This window comes from Pristiophorus japonicus, chromosome 25 (assembly GCF_044704955.1).
Source record: "Pristiophorus japonicus isolate sPriJap1 chromosome 25, sPriJap1.hap1, whole genome shotgun sequence".
NCBI classification, from domain to species: domain Eukaryota; kingdom Metazoa; phylum Chordata; class Chondrichthyes; family Pristiophoridae; genus Pristiophorus; species Pristiophorus japonicus.
In genome coordinates, this window is record NC_092001.1 from 18,502,864 (window position 1) to 18,523,719 (window position 20,856).

Sequence of the window (20,856 nt, forward strand, 5' to 3'; positions counted from 1 at the left end):
TCTAAAATGGTTTAAGAGGTAAATTGCAGAGCACAGATAAATTATTCAATTGAGGACTCTCCTTCAGTTAACATTTATTTAGATGTGCAAATGAAGCTCATTAGCTTATTATTGATGTTTTCCCATGAAAGCAGGATAACATTTAACGATTCTACATTTTCGACATTCCTAAAGGCACAGGTTAATCACGGCAGCAAGCACAATTTGATAAGGAAGAGTCGCGTTTGACTAACTTGATTGCATTTTTGGAGGAAGTCACCAGGTGAACCGATGAAGTAGTGCATATGATGTAATGAATATGGATTTTATTATTGCTTCCGCTAAGGTCCTACATGGCAGACTGGTCATGAAAGTAAAAGCCCATGGGATCCAGGGCGAAGTGGCAAATTCGATCCAAATTTGGCACAGTGGCAGGAAGCAAAGGGTAATGTTTGATGGCTGTTTTTGTGACTGGAAGAATGTTTCAGGTGCGGTTCCGCAGTTTTCAGTGCTAGGTCCATTGGTTTTTATGGTAATTATCGATGATCTAAACTTGAATTATAGGGGTTATGATAAAGACGTTTTCAGGTGATTGTAAAATAGGCAGTGTGGTTGGAAAGGGAGAGGAAAGCTGGAGACAGCAGGCAGCTATCAATCAACTGGTAAGGTGGGCAGAACAGTGGCAAATGGAATTTCGTCCAGAGACGTGTGAGATCGTGCATTTGTGGAGGGCTAACAAGGAAAAGGAATGCATAGCAAATTGTAGGACATTGCGAAATATAGAGGAACAAAGGGAACTGAAATTGCATGTCCACAAATCACTGAAAGTAGTTGGCCAATTAGCTCAATTTGTTAAGAAGGCAAACAGAATGGTTGCATTTATGGGCGAGGCAAGGAACAGAACAGCAAGTGGGTTATGCTAGAACAGTATAAATTTCTGGTTCGGCCATAGCTGGAGTCCTGCGTGCAGTTCTGCTCCCCGCATTGAATGAAGGACATGATTGTGCTGTTGAGGGTACAGAGAGATTTACATAGATGTTGCCGGAGTGGAACAACTTTGCTTTGAGGAGATTGGATAGGCTGGGTTTGTTTTCCCTGGAACAGAGGAGGCGACAGCATTAAGGTGAATAAATTAGGAGGGGCATAGATATTGTAGATTAAAAGGGCCAATTTCCCACAGTGGATTGGTCAACAACCAGGGGGCATAAATTAAAAGTGATTAGTATAAGATTTAAAGGGGAATTGAAGGGAATATTCTTCTTCCAGATGTTTATGGAGGTCTAGAACTCACTAGCTGAAAGTGTGGTGGAGGGAGAAACCCTCACCACATTTAAAAATTACTTGGATGTGCATTTGAAATGCCGTAACGTGCAGGGTTACACACCTAAAAGTGGACATTTTTTGGCCGGTGCGGATACGATGGGACGAAAAGCACTCCTTCCAAGCTGTACACTTCTATGATTATATAATTAGCGGTTTGCATTACTTTCATGATGCAAAACAAGGCGATCGGCTAATTAATGTTGTTTCCAGTGATAAAGCGGTCATGCAAGCTGGGGCTCGAATTCATGAACCTGAGATTAAGAGTCTTATGAGGCTGCCGTTTGGTGCACGGGGAGCTTTGGCTCATTCCGTGGCATTTTGTAGCCCAGTGAAGGGCGGGAACGCGCTTTTGATGCTGCCTTCGCCGGAAACCTCTGGCCGCGGCTAATTGGCGAGTGCGGGCTCGGAATGTTGGGGTTTCTCCCGTCCTTACTCACTCTGGAGCTGGGGAAGAGCGATTGGTAAATAGGTTTGTTAGTGTCTTTGACCTTCGATGCGGCGCGGCAGGATCCCTTAATCTTCTCCCACAGCTGAACTGAATACACGGAATGTTAAGCTTTGAGATGGGGCTTCTCCACGGTCACTGCTGGAAACGGGAGGGTGTGAGAAACACTGAGCAGATTAAAAATGTTTGCAGAACGGTACAAATAAATCAACAACTCCAGCAACGTCAAGAGACACTGCACTGTGTTAATAGTGAAACAACAATATGAATTATTCAATTTCTTCCAATCATTAGTAGAACACGTTTGCAAAATGTTCCCGCCAGTTTTCCAACCGGGGACTTTTCGCGTATTACGCGAACGTGATAACCACTACACTACGGAAATGCTGTGGGAGAAGCTCTGTTAGGAACATAAACAGAGCTTTAAGATCAACAGATAGACTACACTTCAGGAGCTTGTGTTATGAGAATAGAAATGCGGTGCTACATTTCGCAAGGTGGTCAGTGTGGCAGGAATTGATCCTGTCTTTCTCTGTCTTTATACATAGGAACAGGAGTGGCCATTCCTCAGCAAGTGGTTAGAATCTGGAACACACTGTTTAAATTGGGGTGGCGGCAGACTCATTCTTATCTTTCAAAAGGGAGTTGGTTAAGTATCCGAATGAAACAGAATTGCACATCAGCGGGTAAATGACCGGGTGTGGGACCAGTTGAGATTTGGGTTGGCGTCAACTGGCTGAATTGCCTTCTTCCGTGCTGTAATTATTCCTGAATTCTATGATTCTATAAGATACTGGCACATTTAATAGTGTGCAAGTTAAGCACAATATTGCAAAGGGACATGGTATGAGTCCGCACAATTAGAGGCATCCAATTCAGAAGATGCGTGTGTGCCGAAATTAGATTTAATGATTTTAAATGTATCATTTTGGTTTTGTGTAGTTTTCGTCATAGAAATGCTTGGGAATGGATTTTTTTGCTGAAAGGTACTCAGCATTTAATCTTATTTCAGGATGTTGGGGTCACATTTCCTTTTGATGTTATTCTTCCAGAATGTATATTTTATTTGCTGTTTCACAATAACCAGTCCCTTGCTTTACAGTCCATCTCATTGTAACCCCAGTATCATGTATTGTTACCAGCAATGAACATTTTGAAATAGACCACTAAAGCACAGTGTCTAAAATCGTTTCAGAGCTAAATTGCAGAGCACAGACAAATTCTTTAATTGAGGACTCTCCTTCAGTTAACAGTTATTTAGTTGTGCAAATGAAGATCATCAGTTTATTAATTATGTTTTCCCGTGAAAGCAGGGTAACATTAAACGATTATACATTTTCGACATTTCGAAAGGCACAGATTAATCACAGCAGACAGCATGATTTGTTAAGGAAGGGTCGCGTTTGATTGACTTCATTGTATGTTTGGAGAAGTCACCAGGTGTACCGATGAAGTACATCATATGATGTAGTGTATATGGATTTTTTAATGCATTCGCTAAGGTCACACTTGGCAGACTGATCATGAAATTAAAATCCCATGGGATCCAGGGCGAAGTGGCAAATTCGATCAAAATTTGACTCAGATGCAGGAAGCAAAGGATAATGTTCGATCGGTGTTTTTGTGACTGGAAGGATGTTTCAAGTGCGGTTCCAGAGTTTTCAGTGCAAGGACCATTGCTTTTTATGGTAATTAGCAATGAATTAAACATGAATATAGGGGTTATGATTCAGACGTTTTCAGGTGATAGTAAAATAGGCAGTGTGGTTGAAAATGGAGAAGAAAGCTGGAGACTGCAGGCTGATATCAATCAACTGGTCAGGTGGGAAGAACAGTGGCAAATGGAATTGAATCCAGAGACGTGTGAGATCGTGCATTTGTGGAGGTCTAACATGGAAAGGGAATACATATCAATTGGTAGGACATTGATAAATATAGAGGAAAAAAGGGAAATGAGATTGCATGTCCACAGATCCCTGAAGGTAGTTGGCCAATTGGATAAGTTAGTTAAGAAGGCATACGGAATGGTTACATTTATTGGCAGAGGCAAGGAACAGAACAGCAAATGGGTTATGCTAGAACAGTTTAAATTTCTGGTTAGACCACAGCTGTAGTACTGCGTGCAGTTCTGGTCACCGCATTGAAGAAAGGACGTGATTGCGCTGTAGAGGGTACAGAGGAGATTGACTTAGATGTTGCCGGGAGTGGAGCAACTTTGCTATGAGGAGATTGGCTAGGCTGTGTTTATTTCCCTTGGAACATTGGAGGCTGACGGGCTACTGCATTAAGGTGTATAACATTCGGAGGGGCCTAGATATTGCAGATTAAAAGTGCTTATTTCCCAAATCAGAGGGGTCAACAACCAGGGGGCATAAATTACAAGTGATTAGTATAAGGGTTAAAGGGGATTTGAAGGGAAAATACTTCATGCAAATGTTTGTGGGGGTCTGGAACTCACTGGCTGGGAAAAACCCTCACCACATTTAAAAAGTACTTGGGTGTACATTTCAAATTCCATAACATGCAGGGTTACACACCTAAAAGTGATTTGTTGGCGGGTGCGGATACGATGGGACAAAAAGCACTCCTTCCAAACTGCACACTTCTATGATTATATAATTAGCGGCTTGCATTACTTTCATGATGCGAAACGAGGCAATCGGCTCCTTAATGGTGTGTCCAGTGATAAAACGGTCCTGCAAGCTGGGGCTCGAATTCATGAACCGGAGATTAAGAGTCGAATGAGGCTGCGGTTTGCTGTACGGCGAGCTCAGGTTCCTACCGTGGCATTTTGTAGCCCAGTGAAGGGCGGGAAACCGCTGTTGATGCTGCATTCGCCGCTTTCCGCCTGCAGCGGCTGATTTGCGAGTTCGGGCTAGGAATGATGGGGCTTGTCCCGCCCTCAGTCACTCTGGAGCTGGAGAAGAGGGATTTGCATATGGCTTTGTTTGTGGCTTTAATCTTCGATGCGGCGCGGCAGGATCCTTTAATAATCTCTCACAGCTGAACTGAATGCACGGAATGTGCAGCTCTGAGATGGGCTTTCTCCACGATCAGTGCTGGAAACGGGAGGGAGTGAGAAACACTGAGCAGAGTTTAAGTGTGTACAGAACGGTGCAAAGATATTAGCAAATCCAACAGCGTCGTGAGACACTGCACTCTTTTAATATTGAACAACCAATAGGAATTATTAAATTTCTTCTAATCATTAATTGAACACGTTTGCATAATATTTCAGCAATAACCACTACCCTACGGAAGCGCTGTCGCAAACGCAGTGTTGGGAACATAACCAGAGCTTTAACCTGAACAGCTGGACTACACTTCAAGAGCTTGCATTATGTGAATAGCATGACGGTGCTATATTTATCAAGGTTTTCACTGTGGCAAGAATTGATATCGTGTTTCTCTGTCTTTATGCATAGGAACAGGAGTGGCCATTCCTCAGCAGGTGGTTAGAATCTGGAATATACTGCTTTAAATGGCGGTGGAGGCAGACTCAATTTTGTCTTCCAACATGGAGTTGGCTAAGTATCCAAAATAATAAAATTGCACATCTGCGGGTAAATGACGGGGGAGTTGGACTAGTTGAGAGCTGGAATCGGCTTGACGGGCCGAATGTGGTTCTGCCGTACTGTAACCGTTCCCATATTCTGTGAATCTATAAGTTAGTGCCACATTTAATTGCGTGCATGGAAGTAGAATATTGCAAAGGGACATGGATTGAGTCGGCAGAGCGAGAGGCAACTGATTCAGAAGATTCGGGTGCGCGAAAATTCGGGTTTAATTATTTTAAAAAGCATTATTTTTGTTTTGTGAAGTTTCGATCAGAGAAATGTTTGGGAAAGCAATTTTCTGCTGAAAGGTACTCAACATTTACTTTTCTTTCAGGATATTGGCGTCACATTTCTTTTCGATGTTATTCTACCAGGATGTATATTTTCTGTGCTGTTTCACAATAACCAGTCACTTGCTCTACAGTCGATCTCACCGTATCCCCAGTCTCATGTATTCCTACCAGCAATGAACATTTTGAAGAAGACCACTAAAGCACAATGTCTAAAATGGTTGAAGAGGTAAGTTGCAGAGCACAGTCAAATTATTCAATTGAGGACTCTCCTTCAGTTCACATTTTTTTTGTTGTGCAAATGAAGATCATTACTGAATTGATGATATTTTCCCGTGAAAGTAGGATAACATTTAACCATTATACATTTTCTACATTTCGAAAGCCACGAGTTAATCAGGACAGTCAGCACGATTTGTTAAGGAATGGTGGCGTTTGACTAACTTGGTTCATTTTTGGATGAGGTCACCAGATGGGTCGATGAAGCAGTGCGAATGATGTAGTCTATATGGATTTTATTAATGCTTTCGCTAAGGTCCCACATAGTAGACTGGTCATGAAAGTAAAAGCCCATGGGATCAAGGTCGAAGTGGCATATTGGATGCAACTTTGTTTCATAGACAGGAAGCAAAGTATACTTCTTGATGGGTGTTTTTGTGAATGGAAGGATCTTTCCAGTGGGGTCCCGCTGTCTTCAGTGCTCGGTCCATTGCTTATTATGGTATTTAGCAATGATCTAAACTTGAATATAGGGGTTATGATTAAGACGTTCAGAGGCGAAAGTAAAATAGGCAGTGCGGTTGATAATGAAGATGAAAGTTGGAGACTGCAGGCAGACATCAATCAACTGACAGGTGGGCAGAACGGTGGCAAATGGAATTTAATCCAGAGACATGTGATATCGTTGCCTTTCTGAAGGGCTAACAAGGAAAGGGAATACACATCAACTACTAGGACATTGAGAAGTGTAGAGGAACAAAGGCAACTGTGATTACATGTCCACATATCCATGAAGCTAGCTGGCTAGTTGGATAAGTTGGTTCAGAAGGCATATCGAATCGTTGCATTTATTGACAGAGGCATGGAATAGAAGAGCAAATAAGTTATGCTTGAAATATATAACATTCTGGTGAGGCCAAAGCTGGAGTACTGCGTGCAGTTCAGGTCGCCTCATTGAATGAAGGACTTAATTGTACTGTTGTGGGTACAGAGGAGATTGACGTAGATGTTGCCGGGAGTGCAGCAACTTTGCTATCAGGAGAGATTGGATAGGCTGCGTGTTGTTTTCCTTGGACCATAAGGGGCTGATTGGCGACTGCATTATGGTGTATACAACTAGGAGGGGACTAGATATTGTTGATTAAAAGGGCAAATTTCCCATAGTAGAGGGGTCAACAACGAATGGGCATAAATTTAAAGTAATTAGTATAAGGGTTACGGGGATTTGAATGGAACATTCTTCATCCAGATGTTTGTGGGGGTCTGGCACTCACTGTCTGAAAGTGTGGTGGAGGGTTAAACGCTCACCACATTTAAAAGTACTCGGATGTGCTTTTCAAAAGCCGTAAGTTGCAGGGTTACACACCGAAAACTGGACATTTGTGGCCGGTGTGGATTCGTTGTGCCGAAAAGGACTCCTTCCATGCTGTAAACTTCTATGATTACATAATGTCGGTCAGCATTACTTTCATGATGCAAAACAAGGCGATCGGCTCATTAATGGTGTTTCCAGTGAAAAAACGTTCATGTGGGCTGTGGATCCTTTAATAATCTCTCACAGCTGAACAGAATGCATGGAATGTGCAGCTTTGAGATGGGATTTCTCCACCGTCAGGGCTGCAAACGGGAGGGAGTGAGAAACACTGTGTAGATTTTGAGTGAGCACAGAATTTGAGTGCAGAGAAATCCGCAACTGCAACAGCGTCATGAGACACTGCATTCTGTTAATATTGAACCAGAGGCATGAATTATTCAATTTGTTCTAATCATTAAGGTAACACGTTTGATAAATGTTTCTGCCCAGTCTCGAACCAGTCACCTTTCGCGTTTTCAGCAAACAGGATAACCACTACACTACAGAAATGCTATGGTCGCATCATTGTTGGGAATATAACCAGAGCTTGAAGCTCAACAACTTGCCGACACGTCAGGAGCTTGCGTTATGAGAATAGAATGACTGTGCTATAGTTAGCAAGGTTTTGATTGTGGCAGGAATAGATCCCATGTTTCTCAAACTTTATACACAGGAACAGGAGTGGCCATTCCTCAGCAAATGGTTAAAATCTGGAATACACTGCTTAAAAGGGCGGTGGAGGCAGACTAAATCTTATCTTTCAAAACGGAGTTGGATAAATATCCGAAGGTATAAAATTGTACAGCTGCGGGTCAATGACAGGGTGAGTGTGACTCGTTCAGAGTTGGCATGGCCTCTACGGGCCGAATGTGGTTCTTCGATATGTAACCATTCCCTTATTCTGTGATTCTATAAGTTAGTGGCATAACTAATAGTGTGCATGGGAGCAGAATATTGCAAAGCGACATGGATTGAGTCGGCAGAACTAGAGGCATCTGATTCGGAAGATTTGGGTGCGTGAAAATTCGGGTTAAATGACTTTGAAAGGAACATTTTTCTTTGTGAAATTTCGGTCAGAGAAATGTTTGTGAAGGAATTTTTCGCCGAACGGGAGTCAGCATTTCATCTTCTTTCTGGCTATCGGGGTCACATTTCGTTTCCAATTTATTGTGTTGCTGACACAGATGAGACTGCACACACGGAGTTTAAAGGAAGAGTGATCTCAGTCTTTATTAAGACACTCCAGAGTGAGGAACAGGTCTTAGGGGCCGGCTTATATACAGAACTCCCAAGGGATGCTGGGAACCCTTGTGTCTTCAGTGGATACGCTCCCTGGTGGCGGAACATGGGAGTGCATGCTTAGTCGTAACACAACATCACTCACCGGCCCGGCACCCCCAAAGTCAAAATGAAGTCTATTTACAACTTGAGGCGGTCGGGAGCCTTACTTTCCCTGGTGGACCGCCTCGGTACAAATGTCTGTTCTGGTGTGTTGGCTGTGCCCTCGCTGGGTTGGTGTGTTTTTGGCCCTGCAGGGCTGCTGGGTGAGCCTGGCTTTGCTGGGATGATGGGCGTGATGGGTTCGACTTCCTAGTCTGGGCTGGTGTCAGTGAGTTTTGGGTGTGTGTTGTGGGCTCGAGAAAGGTGGTGTCTGCTGTGGGTTGCTCAGGGCTGCCTGTGAACCGCAGCCACCTTTGGTCCAGGTGCTTTCCGCAAAGTTGCCCATTGTCTACTTTGACTACAAACACCGTACTCCCTTCTTTAGCTATCCCCGTGCCCGCGATCCACTTGGGACCATGTCCATATCTATCACATACACAGGGTCATTCAGATCAAATTCCCGTGACACAGTGGCATGACCATCGTTTACATTTTGTTGCTGCCGCCTGCTCTCTACCTGAAAATGCAGGTTGGGGTGAACCAGCGAGAGTCTGGTGTTAAGTGTCCTTTTCAAGAGTAGCTCAGCTGGGGGCACCCCGGTGAGCGAGTGGGGTCTCGTGCAGTAGCTGAGCAATATTGAGACAGGCGTGTTTGGAGTAAGCCTTCTGTGATTCTTTTAAGGCTCTGTTTCATTGTTTCGAAAATAGGTGCACGAGTAGGCCATTCGTCCCTGCGAACCTGCACCGGCAATCAATGAGTTCACGGTTGAACATGCAACTTCAGTACCCCATTTTGCTCTCTCGCCATACCTCTTGATCCCTCTGGTTGCAAGGGCTACATCTGAGTAATGCTCACGATGCCTGCGCATTGGAGGTTGGTTTGAGCGTGGCCGCGGTGAATGTTTGATCCCATTGCGGTTCATGAATTATTTCAATTCGGCACTGGTCAACCATGGCACGTTGTCACTGACCAGTATGTCAGGCAGGCCGTGGGTGGCAAACAGAGCCCTCAGGCTTTCAATGGTGGCTGTGGCGGTGCTTCTCGACATTATTTCACTTTCAATCGTTTTTGAAAAAGCATCTACCACCATCAGGAACATTTTACCAAGAAACGGGCCCACATAGTCGACATGGATCCTCGACCATGGTCTGGAGGGCCAGGACCACAAAGTTAGTGGTGCCTCTCTAGGCGCGTTGCTCAACTGAGCACACACGCTGCATTGCCGTAAACAGGCCTAAAAGTCAGAGTCGATACCGGACCACTACATTTGGGATCTGGCTATCGCTTTAATCATTACTATACCCGGGTGTGTGCTGTGGAGATCCCAGATAAATGTCTCCCTGCCCTTATTGGGTAGCACGACGCGTTTTCCCCACAACAGGCAGTCTGCCTAAATAGACAGCTCGGCGTTTCTCCGCTGGAACGGCTTGATTAGCTCGTGCTTTTCAACGAGGAAGCTGGCCCAGCTCCCATGCAGCACACAGTTTTTAACTTGAGACAACAGATTATCATGGGTGGTGGAAGTCCGAAACTGGCGGGCCGTGATATGTGATCGATCATTTTCAAAAGCTTCCATGGCTAACAACAAGTCTGCAGGCTGCGCCACCATCAACAAGTTTGCAGGCTGCGCCATTTCCAACCCCGTGGTGCGCAATGCGAGCCGACTGAGAGCAGCCGCACAGATCTCGGTGTCTGGCCTGTGGTGGATGGTATAGTTACAGCTGATAGCCCGAGTGCCCACCTTTTTACGCGGGCTGAGGCATTAGTATTTACCCCTTGATTTCAGCGAAAATGGATATGAGGGACTTGTGATCCGTTTCCAGCTCAAATTTGAGGCCAAACAGGTATGGATGCATATTCTGTACACTAAACACACACTCTAATGCCTCTTTCTCAATCATGCTGTAGGCTCTCTCGGACTCAGACACGCTCCTGGAGGCAAGGGCGTCAGGTTGCAACTTCCCCTCAACGTTAGCTTGTTTTAATCCACACCCAACTCCGTACGACGACGCATCACATGCTAGCAGAAGTCTTTCACATGTGTTAGAAACATAGAAAATAGGTGCAGGAGCAGGCCATTCAGCCCTTCTAGCCTGCACCGCCATTCAATGAGTTCATGGCTGAACATGAAACTTCAGTACCCCCTTCCTGCTTTCTCGCCATAACCCTTGATCCCCCGAGTAGTAAGGACTTCATCTAACTCCCTTTTGAATATATTTAGTGAATTGGCCTCAACTACTTTCTGTGGTAGAGAATTCCACAGGTTCACCACTCTCTGGGTGAAGAAGTTTCTCCTCATCTCGGTCCTAAATGGCTTACCCCTTATCCTCAGACTGTGACCCCTGGTTCTGGACTTCCCCAACATTGGGAACATTCTTTCTGCATCTAACCTGTCTAAACCCGTCAGAATTTTAAACGTTTCTATGAGGTCCCCTCTCATTCTTCTGAACTCCAGTGAATACAAGCCCAATTGATCCAATCTTTCTTGATAGGTCAGTCCCGCCATCCCGGGAATCAGTCTGGTGAACCTTCGCTGCACTCCCTCAATAGCAAGAATGTCCTTCCTCAAGTTAGGAGACCAAAACTGTACACAATACTCCAGGTGTGGCCTCACCAAGGCCCTGTACAACTGTAGCAACACCTTCCTGCCCCTGTATTCAAATCCCCTCGCTATGAAGGCCAACATGCCATTTGCTTTCTTAACCGCCTGCTGTACCTGCATGCCAACCTTCAATGACTGATGTACCATGACACCCAGGTCTCGTTGCACCTTCCCTTTTCCTAATCTGTCACCATTCAGATAATAGTCTGTCTCTCTGTTTTTACCACCAAAGTGGATAACCTCACATTTATCCACATTATACTTCATCTGCCATGCATTTGCCCACTCACCTAACCTATCCAAGTCACTCTGCAGCCTAATAGCATCCTCCTCGCAGCTCACACTGCCACCCAACTTAGTATCATCCGCAAATTTGGAGATACTGCATTTAATCCCCTCGTCTAAATCATTAATGTACAATGTAAACAGCTGGGGCCCCAGCACAGAACCTTGCGGCACTCCACCAGTCACTGCCTGCCATTCTGAAAAGTACCCGTTTACTCCTACTCTTTGCTTCCTGTCTGACAACCAGTTCTCAATCCACGTCAGCACACTACCCCCAATCCTATGTGCTTTAACTTTGCACATTAATCTCTTGTGTGGGATCTTGTCGAAAGCCTTCTGAAAGTCCAAATATACCACATCAACTGGTTCTCCTTTGTCCACTTTACTGGAAACATCCTCAAAAAATTCCAGAAGATTTGTCAAGCATGATTTCCCTTTCACAAATCCATGCTGACTTGGACCTATCATGTCACCATTTTCCAGATGCACTGCTATGACATCCTTAATAATTGATTCCATCATTTTACCCACTACTGAGGTCAGGCTGACCGGTCTATAATTCCCTGTTTTCTCTCTCCCTCCTTTTTTAAAAAGTGGGGTTACATTGGCTACCCTCCACTCCATAGGAACTGATCCAGAGTCAATGGAATGTTGGAAAATGACTGTCAATGCATCCGCTATTTCCAAGGCCACCTCCTTAAGTACTCTAGGATGCAGGCCATCAGGCCCTGGGGATTTATCTGCCTTCAATCCCATCAATTTCCCCAACACAATTTCCCGACTAATAAAGATTTCCCTCAGTTCCTCTTCCTTACTAGACCCTCTGACCCCTTTTATATCCGGAAGGTTGTTTGTATCCTCCTTAGTGAATACCGAACCAAAGTACTTGTTCAATTGATCCGCCATTTCTTTGTTCCCCGTAATGACTTCCCCTGATTCTGACTGCAGGGGACCTACGTTTGTCTTCACCAACCTTTTTCTCTTTACATACCTATAGAAACTTTTGCAATCCGCCTTAATGTTCCCTGCAAGCTTCTTCTCGTACTCCATTTTCCCTGTCCTAATCAAACCCTTTGTCCTCCTCTGCTGAGTTCTAAATTTCTCCCAGTCCCCAGGTTCGCTGCTATTTCTGGCCAATTTGTATGCCACTTCCTTGGCTTTAATACTATCCCTGATTTCCCTAGATAGCCACGGTTGAGCCACCTTCCCCTTTTTATTTTTACGCCAGACAGGAATGTACAATTGTTGTACTTCATCCATGCGGTCTCTAAATGTCTGCCATTGCCCATCCACAGTCAACCCCCTAAGTATCATTCGCCAATCTATCCTAGCCAATTCACGCCTCATACCTTCAAAGTTACCCTTCTTTAAGTTCTGGACCATGGTCTCTGAAATTACTGTTTCATTCTCCATCCTAATGCAGAATTCCACCATATTATGGTCACTCTTCCCCAAGGGGCCTCGCACAATGAGATTGCTAATTAATCCTCTCTCATTACACAACACCCAGTCTAAGATGGCCTCCCCCCTAGTTGGTTCCTCAACATATTGGTCTAGAAAACCATCCCTTATGCACTCCAGGAAATCCTCCTCCACCGTATTGCTTCCAGTTTGGCTAGCCCAATCTATGTGCATATTAAAGTCACCCATTATAACTGCTACACCTTTATTGCATGCACCCCTAATTTCCTGTTTGATGCCCTCCCCAACATCCCTATTACTGTTTGGAGGTCTGTACACAACTCCTACTAACGTTTTTTGCCCTTTGGTGTTCTGCAGCTCTACCCATATAGATTCCACATCATCCAAGCTAATGTCTTTCCTAACTATTGCATTAATCTCCTCTTTAACCAGCAATGCTACCCCACCTCCTTTTCCTTTTATTCTATCCTTCCTGAATGTTGAATACCCCTGAATGTTGTTATACAATACAAGCAGCTTGTGAGAGCATAAAATGTTTCTCGCTTTCTCAAAAGCAATGACTGTTTTTTTCCCCATACCCAGTTCTCACCTTAACGCAATAACACATGTAGGGGCTCTAAGAGGTTGTTTAACCCCGGTAGGAAGTTACCAAAATAGTTGAGGTGTTCCAGGAACGACTGCAGCTCGGTGACGTTATGTGGCTGGGGTGCATTTCTGATAACCTCCGTCTTGGCGTCTGTGGACAGAATGCCATCCGCTGCGATCTTTCTCCTCAAAAACTCCACTTCTGTTGCCATGAAGATGCATTTCGACCTCTTCAGCCGCAGCCCTACGCGATCCAGTGGCTGGAGGACGTCCTACAGGTTATGTAGATTCTCGGCGGGGTTCCGACCCGTGGCCAATATGAAGTCCTGAAAGTCCACCGTCTCTGGTACCGACTTGAGGAGGCTCTCCAAGTTTTTCTGGAAGTTCATTTCAGGCAACCGAATTCCGAACGGGCATTTGTTGTAGATGAACAGGCTCTTGTCCATGTTGATGCCGTTGAGGCCCTTCGAAGAATCCTCCAGGTCGTGTGTCATGTAGGCAGAAGTCAGGACGAGCTTGGTGAATGTCTTGCCTCCTGCCAGCGTCGCAAATAGGTCGTCTGCCTTAGGTAGTAGATACTGGTCCTGTAGCGAGAAACGATTAATAGTCACTTTATATTCGCCGCAAATCCTGACCGTACCATCACTTTTGACTACTGGAACAATCGCGCTGGCCCACTCGCTGATGTCCACTGGGGAGTTGATGCCCTCGTGTTTCAGCCGGTCAAACTCGATTTGCACTCTCTCCCTCATCATGTGAGGTACCGGTCGCGCATTGTGGTGAATGGGCCCTGCCTCTGGGACCAAGTGTATCCGCACATTCGCCCTGGAAAGGTTTCCAATGCTGGCTCAAAAAGGGGAAGGATATTTTTTAAGTACCTGGCTACATGATGCCTCATCGACATGTGGTAACGCTCGGATTTCATCCCAGCTCCAGCTGATTTTGCCCAGCCAGCTCCTTCCAAGCAGTGTGGGGCCATCGCCCCGGACCATCCAGAGTGGTAGTTCTTGCACCGTGCCCTTGACCATGGTCCTGCCCAGGACAGTGTTAAGCTCTTTGGTGTACGTTATCAATTTCGTGTGGATGGGGCTCAGGACTGGTCTGAATGCCTTGTTTCATCACAGAGTTTCAAACATATTTTTACTCATGATACATTGGCTAGTGTCATTGTCCAGTTCTATTGCTACGGTTAAGCCATTCAATGTTACGTTTAGCATTTCAAGTGGACACGTCATCGAAAATGCGTGCATCCCGTGTACTTCATCATCTGCCTGCTCTCTCTGAGGCTCGAAATTGCATTGGTCCACCATGGACCGATCTTCCTCTGCCACGTGGTGGTTAGCAGGTTTTGCAGAGCATGCAGCTCGTTTGCAACTCGTTGGAGATGTCCTATTGTAGCACAGCTCTTGCAAACATACCGTTTGAGGCGGCATGAATAGGCGGAATGGAAGCCTCCACAGGGCCAAGATGTGAATTGCCTTGCATTCATCCTTAGTTGGGGACTGTGTGTCATCTGGGTCATAGAAACATAGAAACATAGTGGCCTGCTGGCAGTTTCAGAGTCGTGGGTTCTGCCCTATCCGTTTCTGCTTGCATAAAAAGTTTCAGTAAATTTATGAACATTGATAGCTCTTGTTTGCTGAGGTATATGTTTGGTGCTATCACTGGTGGAAATAAACTCCTGTGCTATCGCAATGACCTTGCTGAGGGTCGGTGTCTTGAGAGTCAGTAGGATGGTCTCGTGGGCAATGCCCAGTACAAAAGGTCTCTGAGCATTTGCTCTCAGCAGCCATCAAACTCACATTTTCCTGCAAGTCGCCGAAGCTCGGCGAAATAGCTCGGCAATTCCTGACCTTCAGATCACTGGCACGTGTAGAATCGATAAGTCGCCTTCAGCACGCTCTCTCTCGGGAAAAGATGCTCCTCATATGACTTATCTGTGGGTTTCACCGGAGCCAGAACATTCTTCATGAGGCTGTAGGCTTCAGATTGGTGCCACGCAGACTGTGAGGAGGACCGCTCTCCTTTTTGTAGCGCTTCCTTCCCCGTCCAGCTCGATGGCTACAAATTACTGGTCTAGTCATTCGAGAAAGGCTTCCCAGTACTCACCCTCCGAGAACGTCACCAGGATGCCCACAGTTTGCTGCATCTTTGCGTTGGATTCGTATTCATGTCGCCATTTAGAGTGTTCCTAACACAGATGAGGCTGCACACAGGGAGGTTAATGCAACAGTGACCTCAGTCTTTAATAAGACACTCCAGAGTGAGGAACAGGCATTATGGGCCGGCTTATATGCTGTGCACGCAAGAGGTGCTGGGATCCCTTGGGACTTCAGGGGATGAGCTCCCTAGTGGTGGAACATGGGAGTGCATGCTTTAAAGATACACAACAGAAAACATGTTCTGGCTTTCATTTTTTACTTACCAAAATGTTTTCCTGCTCTCTCTCTCTCTCTCTTTGCATTCCTGATTTTCTTTTTTAATTTTACCGCTTCACGTTCTATAGTCCTGTTGGTTTTCTACATAATTGTGCATTCGGTGTTGTCACAAGCCTCCCTTTTTTTCTTACCCTGTGTGCCACTTTAAATCCATGGGCTCTAGATTTGTTCTGCCAACTCTTTTGCTTTATGGGAACATACTTGCCCTGAACCCTCATGTTCACCTCCTTAAGTGCCTCGCATTGATATGACATGGATTTGCCTTCTAGTCGTTGTTTCCATTCGATAAATCAAATCTCAACTCAGTAAAATTGGCTTTTCCCCAAATGAAACCATTTATTTCTGGTCTATCTTTAAGCTTTTCCGTTATTACACCAAATCTAACTGAATCACTAGGTGGAAAAACTCTCACAGTGATAATCATACCACCAGCCCAGATTCATCACCTAAATCTAAGACCAGAACCATGCACTCCCTTGTTGGGCTTGCTACATACTGGATAAAAAATGTTCTCCTGAATATATTTTAGTAATTCTTCACCCTCAATACCTGTCACATTGATTATATCTCAATTAATATTAGGGTAGTTGCAATCGCAGTGATATGACAGTTTCGTTTTGCACATAATGGATCCTGATTCATTCGAGGCCAAATTTTGTATTTGCTACAGCACATTAAAAATCATCCTGTTAAATGTCTTTGGCTGATTCTTTCCTCGATGTCACAAGGATTTGGCTGATATTCTTAGAATAAGGGGCCGCACATTTACAATTGAGATGAGAAGAAATGTCTTCTCTCAGAGGTTTGTTAACCTATGGAATTCCCCGCCCCAGAAAGCTGTGGAGGCTGGGTCATTGACTATAGTTATGTCGGACTGAGACAGATTTTTGAGAGGTAAGGGATTAAAGAGTTATGGAGTACGGGCACGGACGTGAAGCTGAGTCCATGATCAGATCAGCCATTATCGAATTGAATGTCAGAATTGAATCGAGTGGCCAGTTGTCTACCCCTGTTCCTATTTCCTATGTTCTTATGTTGTTATTTAGTTAACGTTCGAAACAAACACTGGAATTCCTTCAGCATCAACCCACTGACTGAAAATGAGATGTACGCAAAAAGATAGCTGCAGTATCGGGTCAGATAAACGCACAATGGCGAATTTCTTCACTGGTGAAAGGGGTTTACATTTAACTATGGAAGCTCCAGTTGTCACTCGGATTAACGCTCCAGTCGCTGCAGGGTGTGAGTCCAATTCCACTGCTGTCATAATTTCTAGCGGGGCTAATTTTGGCCTCATCAAAAAAATCCATCTTTTCTCAGCAGTGGTGTGTTTGATATTGCTCTGGTGAGAGCAGACTTGTAGCAGCTGATCTGGGGCGCCGTAATCGTATAGTGGTTAGTACTCTGCGTTGTGATCGCAGCAATTTCGGTATAATTGGAATTATGGGAATTTTTGCTTTTTGCCTTTTGTCCTCTATGGCACCTGCTGATACAACACAGCATAACATCAATCTTTACTATTTTGAATAAAGATTATTTTGTTGGTGGTACAAAAATGTTTCGTCATTCGATCGCGCCTCTTGTTTCAGCTTTTGCTCCTTTCCCTAAAGAATAGACCTTTGCTTAGAATTCTCCCAACAACAGTTGTCACGGCAGCAACAGTGGCTGCCTGGGCTAATGGAAAAAGCACCGGACTTCGATACGAACAAAGTCCTGTCCTGGTCGTTTAATTCACCGGGCCAGACGTTTTTTTTTCTCTGTTCTGAATCTGTTTCAAAACAGAACATTTCTGGCGATCCATCACCTGAAGCAACGAAAGGCCTTCTACTGACAGACGCGAATTGTAGATTTGAGCATTGTTGCAACTGGCTGCACGGGCAGAACTAGCGGCAAGTTCCGTTTGTCATACAGATTTGTTTTTGGATGCAAAAAGCAGAAAGCAAACGGACTGATTACATAGTAGTAGTAATTTGAGGTTAAGGTGTAGGACTGCGAATCCATTTTGCGCTGCATGCACGAATTCCAATATAATCCTCATTGTTGTTTCTTTAAATATTTGATGCCTTGCTTGCTTTGTTAATCAAGGTAAGCTTCACGTCCAAATTCAACTTTTCATCTTTTTATGCAACGCTCAGCAAATGTCATGTCTCAAATTACTAATATGTACATTAAAGCGAACACGTTTGTAGGATTGTGGGGTGTGGGACTAATTTGATATCTCTCTCGGAGACGCAACACATGCAGGATGGGTGATAAAACGTTCTTCTTTCCCGAAAGAATATGATATTTCAATACGCAATGAGTTGCGTTGTATTTTTGTTGAGGCTCTATGGCCTCGCGATTTGATTCGCACTTTGAGATTTTCAGTGTTGAAATGGGACAGATCCCGAGTACAAATGAATGACAGCCGTCGCTCGGGTTTCGTCAAAAATCACGTTGTCAGAGCCGAAAGGCGCGGCAAAAACATCAGTAATTTAATTAAAAAATGTGTACAATCGCGCTGTCTTTTCGTGATTATCCAAACTCACAGAGCTTCAAAGGAGAAAAGTTAAAACCAACCAACTAAGTAAAGTTGTAGGTTACCGGGTGTTTGCGGCTATCTATCTCATTGTATGTCTTACACACGTGGCAGGTGAGAGGAGCAGCTGTTGAAAGAGCGGGAGCAGAATGGAGCGGATGTTCAAAGAGCGGGAGAAGAGTGGAGCAGATGTTCAAAGAGTGGGAGCAGAGTGGAGCGTCTGTTTACAGAGCGGGAGCAGAGAGGAGCGGCTGTTTACAGAGCAGGAGCAGAGAGCAGCGGCTGTTTACAGAGCGGGAGCAGAGATAATCGGCCGTTCACAGAGCGGGAGCAGAGAGGAGCGGTTATTTTACAGAGCGGGAGCAGATAGGACCGGCTGTTTATGGAGCAGTAGCAGAGAGGAGCGGCTGTTTAGAGAGCGGGAACAGAGAGGAGCGGCTATTTCCGGAGCGGGAGCAGAGAGGAGCGGCTGTTTACAGAGCGGGAGCAGAGAAAAGTGGTTGTTTGCAGAGCGGGAGCGGAGCTGAGAGTGAGTCCCTGGTGATGAACCAGTGGCATGTTTCGAGCAGTTGCTGAATAAATAATTTTTCAGCATCTGAATTACTTCTCTGTGCTTTATTGTGCTTCAATTTGTATTAATAAAATGCAATAATTAATTGCGCTGACTTGAAGATTAAATAACAAAACAATGTAAGCTGTGGTAGTTCAGGCATAGAATTCACACCTGCCACGCGGGAGACATGGTTATTGTGCAAAAAGAAACGTAACACATCCCTTAAAAATTGTTGGATTATAAAGTTTAGATTTAATAAAAACTGTGTGCGAAAATCTAAAGTAACAAAACACTTGTTTCTGAGAATATTTATTGCACCAACAATGCACAGCTCTTCCTTCAACATGAAGCTGGCCCAATGACAACGTGCGATTTAAATGTGCTTGAAATCCGCTGCCGCCTGATCTGGAATCAGAATGTCTACCATTGCAGCACAAGCTCTAAAGGCGACAAGTGCAGCCTAATCTATGAGAAGGATCAAGTCGCATGCGGAGACCTGGCCTGAAAATCGTCGGAGTCCAGGCCTGCAATACCATCAGCAGGCCGAGGCCTTTGGAGGGAGAAGCGTGTGGCGACATTTCACTGCAGGGAGCAGCGCGTGCTGCTGCAGGAGGGCGATGGCTGTGAAGCTAGTTCACTGATTGCAGTGCGGGCAGACACAGCTGGAGAGGTGAAGGAGCGGCAAGAGTCCATAGCTGGAAGTGACTGTTCCCAAGAGACGCGTGAATCTGGGGCGCAGAAGAGACGAGAGCCCAGGGGCAGCATGGGCCAGCCCACACAACGACATGTGTGCGCGCTCGGTCTGTGCAGCACAGTTGGTCTCCAGTTTGACTTGTGTATTCCTTGCCAATGGATCAAATACCAGCTCTATCAAGTCCGTGTGATTGCTGGTATGCAACGGCCACCAGACGTTAAAAATTCCAAGCACGATGTAGGTCAGGATCTGGAATATTACGTCCTTCATTGATACACCATTGATACTCAATGCTGTTTGGCGTGGTAGCAAGTCATCCTCGCTCCGAGAGACTGCCCATGATGTTGATAAAAAGAAAATGCTGGCAATGCACAGGAGGTCAGGCAGTATCCCGGAGAGCGAAACAGAGTTAATGTTTCAGGTCGATGATGGTCCCTCAAAACATGTCTAGAGGAGGGTGGAATGAGCTGCAGCTGTTAAAATGCGTGAGCAGAGAAGACATGGGTTCGATTTCCGGCCAATTGCAATCCCCCGGTTTTCGAATGAAGTTCAGTATGCATATTAAATTTTAAAAATTACATGAAGCGCTGTGCAAAGAAAACTCCCATTTGGGAGTTTTAGCCCGTCATATCTCGGTCTGTGACGCTGCTCCATTTGCTTTGCAATCCGCGCGCTGCATACTTCGGCCAGGCTGGAACTATGTTCATCTTAAAAACAGTTGTTGGTCTTCTGGTGAGAAGAAAGCTAACTGCCTTAATTGCACATAGCAGCAACAGGATATACATATAAAAATCCGTTTTCGACGAATCGGCATTGCTTGCTTCAGAAACTGGGCGGCATAAGTTTCAATTCATTCACAATGTGGCTGGTTTACTGTTCCAACAAGATGACTACGCAATTGTCTTGACTTGGGATCGCAACCACGCCCGCATCACGCACACCATGGCAATAGCTGATGATTGCTAAATGAACCTCCAGCTAATCCATCCTGATATTAAATGAATGTAGACTCAAAACAGCAGCGGGAACAGAAATGCTGGCACAGGAAAACCAACGCTGGAGCACTCAAAGACCCTATTCAGAATGTACTATTTAGATAACGCCTTGCAACCAACTTCAGGAATTCCAGTCACCCGGAGAGGCAGAGAGCCCACAGTGCCTGGTCGGCCTTCAAGGCCTGTATTGTTGGCATCGTTGCAGAGACGTTTGATA